The following is a 9658-nucleotide window of genomic DNA, read 5'->3' as shown; positions in this document are numbered from 1 at the left end:
TAAGAAAGGTCATGCCCTAGCATGTGCCCGATTCCCAGCCCAGAGTAACTGGGTTCTTAAGTCAACATTCCATTCTGCTTATTGTTGTTTTATTATTTTAAGCTGTGACACTCAAATCCCTCACGATGTGGACTCTCCCAGATTGCAGTCGTGCAGGGCAGGGCGTGAATAGGAGACTCTCTGAGCAGGGTTGCATCCTTTACTGTCCAAGCTTTCAGACGCACCCACTAGCCAAGGGTGCTTGGACAAACATATTTAGATAACAAAGTGTGTCTCACTGTACCAACTCTGAATCTAAACAGATGGGAAGAAATGTCCACATTTACTTTTGGATTTCAAAAGTATGATATTTTGTTTGTTTAGTCAATAGAATTATAGGTTAAATGGGGGAGGAGAGGCTGAGACAAATCTAACCACATTATTAAGCTTCCTGGAGACAATGGTCATATTCCTAAACTTTTGTGTTATCTTTCTACCTTATATAGTAGATTTCTAACACAAATGCTAGATGAATGCGTGAGAACACAGACAGCAGCATCCTCAGTCTTACCTGCACACTGCAAATTTATTTTGAACACATTATTGCAATTTTAAGTATATAATGGAACTATTATATACTTAAAGTATATAATATATACTTTATATATTAGCCATTATAATATAGATTATAGGTTATAACTTATGTTCAAAACAGAATAGTGTTTCTGTCCATTTACAACATGTGAAAAACAATAGCAACAGTCAGTCTAAATACCCTTTCATGAGTAGATGTCTAACGTACATGAATATCTACAAAGATAAACCAGAAAATTTTCAAAAGATTTATTGATTTTTATGTGCATGAATATTTTGCCTGCATGGATGATATTCACCACAGTGCCCATGGATGTCAGAAAAGGGCACTGGATTCCCTAAAACCAGAGTTACAGAAAATTATGAGTCATCATCGCAGTGGGAAGTAAACTTGGGCCCTCTGCAAGAGCACCAAATGCTCTTAACCACCAAGCAATCCCTCTGGACCCCACGGAAACGTTTTCCAAAGAGATGATTTTAAGTAAACAATCATATTGGTATCTGTTCAACAACACATTCTGGAAAAACACTTACACAGCTAAAGAAAATGTAAGACTTCGTAGATGAAACATCCATAAGGAAATGGTTTTTGTACAAAATGAATCACATGCCATCGTTGTTGCAAACAAGGTTTGTCCAAAAAAATGACTTGTAAACTATATTATGTGAGCACTGGAGACGTCCCAGGGCTATTCTGCAGAACCTTGAGACTGTGGCCATTCAGAATGGACACCAGCTGGTAATCTAAGAGCAGAACCCAGAGAAGAGCATTTCAAGCTTTTAGGAAACTATTTTAATCAGTACAACGGTCTGAACGATTAAACAGAATGCATAATATAACTTCAATAAAGAGGCCTCTTGGCATCAAGTTTGAAGGCCTCCTACCTGTAAGCCAGTCCAGAGGTGCCTGAATGTAGGTCTTGCACACCACAGGGCTCTGCCCCTCAGGGGTGGTATGCTCAGTTGGCATTTGGCTAATGTTTCTAATGCATTCTAGCTGTGGGAAGCCACCCCCCCCCCAGCTATATTTTCAATTACTGTGTTCAATCTAGTTCAAAGAGATTGATATTAATCTGACTTGGAAGTGATCGTAGTCACCTAACTTTATTATCTGAGTGTGTGCTGGCCTGTTTTTGTTTTTGTTGTTGTTTATTTTGTTTTAATTTATAAGTTTGCTTTATTTGAAAAATAAAACCCACAAGAAGTTCACGACCCCTAAGATTTTGCCATAAGCTTAACACCAAAACCAGTGGATGCTGCTATTCTGAGACATGTCATGTTTGAGTCTGTCAGTAAACTACTGTTGGGGATTTGCTACGATTTCACAGTAGAAAAATATCTTCTGTCTCACTACTGAAGGTTTGAAATATATATAATGTTGTCAATTTCCCCTTGCAAAGAGTTTACTACAAAATAAGATTTTTATTTTCTATGTATTACTTGCTCATACTTTTTTCACCTTTATAAAACTGATTTTTGAAAAGCAAAAAGAGTCTATCTCATTTTTTTTTATTGTTTTTTACACAAAAGAGGTAGTCAGCAATTGTCTGACTATTCCCTACCTGACACAAAGGAGGAAGAAATTATTTTGGCTCACATATTCAACCCATTCAGACCACTGCTGTAGGGAGGGCCTGGTGAAGAAGGCCGTTTATCATAGCAGCTGAGACGTTCAGAGAGAGGGAACAGCTGCTCACTGGCCTTGCTCTTCTCCCCATTCTCCTTCTCACGGGAAGGAGTTGCTCACATTCAGGGTGGCTCTCCCTTCCTCAGTCACAGACACACCCAGGGGTGTACCTTAGCAACCTTCTTGGTGATTTTAAACAAAGTCAAGTTGACAATGAAGATTAGTCATCATATTAGGAAATTATCTGCGGGGTTGGAGAGGTGGCTCAGTGGTTATGAATGGCTGGTCTTGCAGAGGACCCAAGTTTGGCTCTCAGCACGTTTCCTAAGGCTCATGACCACCTACAACTCCAATAGGGCTCTCCGCCCTCTTCTGGCCTCCTTATGTACTGCCCTCACATGCACAAACCTCAATGCCTGTGCACAGGCACTGCCCCCCAACACATACACCACACACACACACACACACACACACACACACACACACACACACACACACACACACCATTTTAAAGAATCTCATAAACAAAATGAATTTGTGTCCAGATGTCTGACTTTTATAGTAGATCAGAAGCATTTCAGAGCATTCCAGTTAAAATCAGGCACACAGAACTAAGGACTTTCCTGGCACCAGTATATCATTTAAAGAACAGTTAAGAAAGCAGGGAGACAACAGACAGCAAATTAAGTAACTACTTCAGGTTTAAAAGGACGGACTTTGTTTACCCCTGGAAGAGAAGCAATGGTCACTTAGGATGCATGTGTATTTCAAAGAGGTCACATTAAATATCCTAATTGTATGGTTTTTTTTTTTTTTTTTCCGGAGCTGGGGACCGAACCCAGGGCCTTGCGCTTCCTAGGCAAGTGCTCTACCACTGAGCTAAATCCCCAACCCCCTAACTGTATGTTCTTAATAGGGCCATCCAGCGGCAAGGAAATAGAGATCTAGGGCTGTGGAATATAAGATGATGGGTTTTGTTTCTTTGTTCCACACTGAATGGATCACTGTCAGTGTCCTTTGCATTCTGAGATGTCTCATGTTTAGACTGTGTCATTGGTGTCTGGGAACTTGTGTTCTGGCCTCAAGTACCCCGGGACACCATCCTTATGTCCTCATGGCAAAAACTGCCATTTCCCTTGGAGTCTATGGATTGGTGAACAGAGGACAAGAGCTAGCACCAGGAATGTTCCCTGTCACCAGAAGGGCTCCACTTCTGTCTCTTGATGGACAGAGCAGGAAACAGAGTTTGAAACACTGTTGGTTCATTCTGACACCACCACTGCAAGCTGACATTACAGGATTGTTTCCCCTGGGGGGCAAGGTGGGTTGCTGTACACATCACTCTGCTCAAGACAACAAAAGAGACCAGAGGTCAGTGTCTGGTGAGCGCCTAGACTGAGGTCATAACATAAGAGCTCAGAGCTGTGGGTGAGCTCTGCGGTCAGCAGCCAGGCTACGCTGTGTGTTCCCCTGCGTGTAGCAGCTTCCTCTGTCTACTTCCTTTGTGTTCTTTCCTCATAGGGGACACATTCTAATTCTGTTAAGACACACAGAAACTAGCTCCATCAAGCAACCACCTATTTTCTTATTTTTACTTAAGTATTTAAATGCTGTACCTGTAGAAAATATTCCTGTATTTTAAATGGAAAACTGAAAATCAAAATGCTTGTGTATAAGAAGATGAAAATTCAAGAGGGCTTGTGGTAAAAACCAGCAACTTAGTGTCCCTGGCTTTTGCTGCCTTTCCTAGCATGAGGATTCCACTCACCCATACTCAGCTTTCCTAAATCTGACCACAATTATCTTCCTGTCTTCAGTTCTTCTGTGACGTCCTCTTGTAATGCAGACCCCATTGCCTCTCTCCTTTATGTGCCATTAAACTAAAACAGTTAGGTTCTATATGTTATTAATGATGGTCCCTTCTAAAAGCTGACCACTAACAAAACTTCATTATTTCTCTGAGGCAAAAACAAAAAGAATTTTTCACTTTACCAATGTCTTTGACTTGATACATGCTTTTACATCAAGCACTCTAGCTTCTAATGACATGTGTATATCGTTTCGTGCAGGTTAAAATGTCAATTATAATACTAATATTACCAATAAGTCAAGTACTAAAGAACGACCAAGTTTTCAATATAGATTTACATTCAAAATACCAACCCACTAAGAATTTCTCCCCTCTATCATGTGTAAATTTCAATTTGTTCTTGAGTCTAACCTCAAACACGCATGGTCTATCCTGCTCCTACACGTTTCTGTGTATCTGAGCGACACTGAATTTCAAGCGATACGTGATCAGTCACATGGCCCTCTATTTAGCTCCGTGTTGGAACAGGAGATCTACATTTGAATAGAGAAGCCTCTAAGGGTTTATCTTTGACTGTTCAATCGATCATCTCTTCAGTTCATCCTGGCAGAGAAACATGCTTAGAATATTTAAAAGCTGCAAGGGGAACAGAGTTCTCACGTCTGTAAGGCACTTGACACTAAACACATGGATTGGGTATCAAGTCGATCCCAAGTTGTACTTTTAGGGATTTTATGTCAAACTCTCACTTCTGCAATATTAAAAATGTGTGTACAGTTTTCAACTTAAAACTCAACGCTAAGAATTATTCAAGTGTGTCACGGGAGTGAACAACACATTGTCCATCTGCAGGGCTTTCCAAGTGAGCTGAGGACAAACACCCACATGCATCACAGTGGTGCTGCAAGGGCTTCTGGGAATAATGTCCCAGAACAGCTGCGAGTGGGGGAACAGCATAAGCTCCATTTGGGGTCATGAAATGCCTCGAAGAAATTAATATATTTACTCCCAATGTCACCCCGTAAATCTTTCAATAAAGTTTGCAGTTTAACAATGAGTTACCTTGCGGCTGACACCGAGATGCATTTAAATATGAACACAAGGAGAAGAAAGAATTTTCAACTCAGATTTTTGTGTTGCTGTATTTCCACTTTTTTTAATAATCAAATATGAGCTCAATATTTAAAATAAACAGAACAGGAATTGACAACTCAGTGCTTTCTAATACATAAAATTATCTGAACCGGAGTTCGGGATTTAGCTCAGTGGTAGAGCGCTTGCCTAGCAAGTGCGAGGCCCTGGGTTCGGTTCCCAGCTCCGAGAAAAAGAAAAAAAAATGAAAAAAATTATCTGAACCATTTCATTAGTGTTAGAGTATCAACACAAGCTTTGTAGTTCTGTGCATTTATAAAGTATCCATAAAATATGTCAATTTTTTTCAGATTTTCTTTGATATCGGCTTAAATTTCAATAAAACACATTTATAATTAGATTTCATACTGTTATGGGAATCTACAGAGTGAGATATCTTGTCCTGTTAATGTCAGATAATTAACAAGGCTCTCTCAGTGTGGTGGAGGTGTGTGAAAACGGTTAATTAGCATACCCCCAACACCAATATTTTAAAAGAGGCCAACAGCGAGAGTTCCACACACAAAGTATCTACATGCATTAAGATGGTCAAAGAGTAACTGGGATGTGTTTATGGCAGCAAACACTGAGCCCTGTGGCCTCTCCGGTAGTCCTAACACATGGTTTTCTGAAGTGACCATGAACCAAGACTGCAAATTCTAGGACTGAGTCTGAACTCTGCATGTCCTGTGTGCCCTAAGCCAGGTAAAGGCTCTGAGGTGGTTTGCTGAGCCGGGTGGGAAAGAAGTAGGCACGAGGTCATGTTTCATTACGGTCATGTTTTCCAAGGTTATAACGACTGTGCATGGCTGGCTACTCCTATTAACAGTAATTCTAAAATTATGTGGCTGCTGTGGCCAGCTGTCTGGCACACATGAGGTTGTTGTTACGTACTGATGTCCTCAGAAGACTGGACTCCAGTGACAGCAGTAAAGTGGGACATTGTTCTTTAGAGTGGTGTAACGGCCCTTGAAGAGTTCACCAGCACAATGGTACCAACTCAAAACCAGAAACTGTCATCTTCGCCCAAGTGCAGTTGACGTTGTCTGCAACAACTTGCCGGGCACTTCAAACTCCCGTCAACTACTGAGTGCTTAAAACACAGCACTGGACAAACGAAGTTCAAGTACCAGTCCTAAGGCAAGGGTTCCACAGCAGTTTCTGACAACACAGAATGACAGGGTATGGGGGAGGGGCTTCCCACACGCTTCTGCTGGATATCAGCAGAGATCGTGGTAAGAAAAGTCAAACACGAGAAGACTGTACTTACATAGATAAAGAAGAGAGCGAACGCACTCCTGACAGTTATGGGGTCTAACGAATGCAGACTGTTGTAATCTACTCTCCTCCAGCCCCTCCACTCAGGACTGAACCGTGAGTCTCATGAATGCTCTAATTGGGAGAGCTATATCCACAGAGTCAGTTTTTACAGATACCGTAATAAATCAGATTCACAGACGTTGGAAGCATAAACTTTATCTGAGACATATAAGTAAAATGCAGCCTAAGTCGCCTTCTGCAGTGAACTAAAAATGAGCACAAAGGACATAATTTTGCATGTTGTGTAGAGGACCCTGTAGTCTTTGTTAGCCTGACCCGCACAGGAACATGTGCAGCCAGTATACTCAACCCCAGCACTGCATCCAACCCCCCAGAAACACACGGTCCTGGCACACTCACGGTCCTTATTTGCTCAATTATGAGCCCAACTCCACTTCAAAGCCATGAGGCCTTTCCAAGCATCAGCCCTGGATAGTTTTCACGTGTTCTTATGGAAATGTAAATGCTCTAAAATGCTTTATAAGACATCTTGGTAACTGAAAGCTGATGAGAGAGTTGGGTTGCAAGACGTCAGTAATGGGAATATTTTTTGACTCAAATTCCAAGATATGGAGTTTGACAACAAGTCAAGACTATGTAACTTTAAAATAAATACCCAGAAAAAAATCTTAAGATTTAGCCATCTGTATCTAAGAAGGAAACACTTGTTTTTATCTCAAATTCAAAATCCTTCCTCCTAATCAGAATGGGTGAAATATTTTTCTAGAATGTATTGATTAGTAAACTTCCCAAAGTAGTACCTTTGTCAAAAAATTCTCCTTTGACAATAGCAGTTCATATGTGAAACACACTTAATTATGCCTGCCTTATACTTTAAAACAGTATAAACTTGAACAAGTTCACTGAACTTAGTGTCTTAGTTAGTGTTTTACTGCTGTGAACAGATACCACAACCAAGGCAACGCTTATAAGGACAGCATTTACTTGTGGCTGGCTTACAGGTTCAGTCCATTATCATCAAGGCGGGAACATGGCAGCATCCAGGCAGGCATGGTGCAGGAGGAGCTGAGAGTTCTACATCTTCATCTGAAGGCTGCTAGGAGAAGACTGGCTTCCAGACAGCTAGGACGAGGGTATTAAAGCTCATGCCCACAGTGACACACCCACTCCACACCTCCTAATAGTGCCACTCCCTCGGCCAAGCTTATGCAAACTGTTACAAGTAGTACAACAGTTCTGTTTTGATAGTATCAATTACAAGTGTCTTACACTTCCTCCAAATAAGCTCAGAACTAAACCAAGTGTAATTATTTTTATTCTGTGTTATGGTCTACATACTGTGTCCCCTCTGTGAAGATTGAGCTTGTTGTCCTGATGGATTGAGTAAAATAGAACTAACCCTGCAGAGGAAAATGACATTTGGCCCAGTAAGGCTTCTATCTGTGTTCTTAAGCAGTTCAATTGCCGTCAGCTGTGAGGTGCTGTCCCATTAAATGAAAAGCAGCATTCTAGTGTGAGCATAGGAATGCAGCCCACGGTCATCCCTGCAGCCCCGTGGGATATATGTCACTTCTGCAGGAGACTACAGAAGGCTACGGAGGCAGCTGTCACACGGTGGTGTAAAACAGGGGTCCATAATCCAGGCAGAGAACAGTGGCCCTGATTCAGTGTCAGATCACAGGATGAAGCTAATGGTGGCCAGGAAAGAATCCTGTGTACATAGTGATCAGGACTGAAGAGATCCCTTTACAGCAAAGCCACAAGAAAGGCACGTTCTGAAACAACCGCTTTTAAATAGAAAGCAGGTGTATAGTGATTGTTGCTGCTCAGATAGAAAGATGATTTAACCATCACTAGCAGGACACAGTCTGGGAGTATGACCCCAGTGAGGTTCAGCGACCCAGCACTCTAAGACAGAAGTTAAAATTACAGAAGCTTGACTCTAACAACATCTGATGTCTACAGGGCCAATTCTCATTTCCTCCAGACAAAGGCATCTTAGATGAATTGTGTCATTAACTTATTATTGGTTTCCTATTAAATGAAACTGTGTCTGTTTTCATGAGGAAGACTGCACTTGGTCAATGGTCACATACAATTCTTGTTTCATTTGCCCATGGATGTTCCTACTGACACAACAGTATAGGAAATTTAGAGAGAAAGTGGCCCATAATGGTAACTTATGGATAAAATACTGGCACATACCCAAAGGTTCAGTTTAAACAAATAAACAAATCTTAACACTGTAAGTGTAAAACACCATTACAAGTATGTGCATTAATATACGTATGTACCATAAATATAAATGCATGTACCAATGTAAGTATTTACCATCATCGTAAGTATATGTCATCTATATAGTATGTATCAGCAAACTTTAGGAAATGGGAGAAGATGAGGCCAAATAAACCAGACTTTCATTTATAGCCAATTTTCTAATCTATAAACAAAATACACTGACACACAGGCCAGGGGATGTGGCTACTCACAGAGGATTTGCATAGCACATGTGCTACCACAGACACCCCAGCACTGCAAAAGGATAAATGGGGGTGACAGGGAATATCAAGTACAGACGCTGTGACGATGTTATCACTGCACTCTCTGCACATTAGAAAAAGGATGTTGAGAACTACTTATGTTTAGTGTACAGAGAGAGACAGAGACAGAGAGAGAGACAGAGAGACAGAGAGACAGAGACAGAGAGACAGAAATTCATACATCACCACTCATACATACAAACAAACAAATAAACAAAAAACCTGGGTGTGGCTCGCTGGCTCTCTAGAGTACGTATTCTGGTGAGACAGCAAGTACAAAGAACTTTTGCTTACTATGTTGAGTTTTGAGAGTACAGACCTCACTATAAGAAATGATTCCAGTGAGGTACACATAACCCTGAAACTAAAGAGGTACTCAGAATTGCTATGCCTATGAACTCTAACATAGTGGGAAACATAGAAGTAAACTGCAGCCTTTCTTTTCTTCCTTATATGCTGTCAGCTTGGAGAATATTTTGTTCACTAATTATATTTCCTTTTCAGATAAATATAAAATACTGGGTAGCTCAACTCACTGCATATTCCTACCTTAGGAAAAATGTGTGGTTTTCTGTTTGTTTGTTTGTTTACTTGGTTGGTTTTTCTTTGTTCATTTGTTTTGTTTTTTTGTTTTTGCTCCCTCTCAGCTGGAGGCCCACAGTTACGTGTATGTACAAGTTGGGAAACTGAAATCCC

At 40.8% G+C, this 9658-nt stretch overlaps 1 protein-coding gene across 4 annotated transcripts in view; it reads right to left on the bottom strand.

The window, feature by feature from the left end:
• Positions 1–9658, bottom strand: part of Ube2e2 (ubiquitin-conjugating enzyme E2E 2) — a 277665-nt gene that overhangs the window by 129166 nt on the left and 138841 nt on the right. The window lies entirely within an intron of this gene.

The sequence above is a fragment of the Rattus norvegicus genome, chromosome 15, assembly GCF_036323735.1.
Source record: "Rattus norvegicus strain BN/NHsdMcwi chromosome 15, GRCr8, whole genome shotgun sequence".
NCBI classification, from domain to species: Eukaryota; Metazoa; Chordata; class Mammalia; order Rodentia; family Muridae; genus Rattus; species Rattus norvegicus.
Note: the sequence above shows the minus strand (reverse complement) of the source record. Positions and strands in the feature narration are given on the sequence as shown.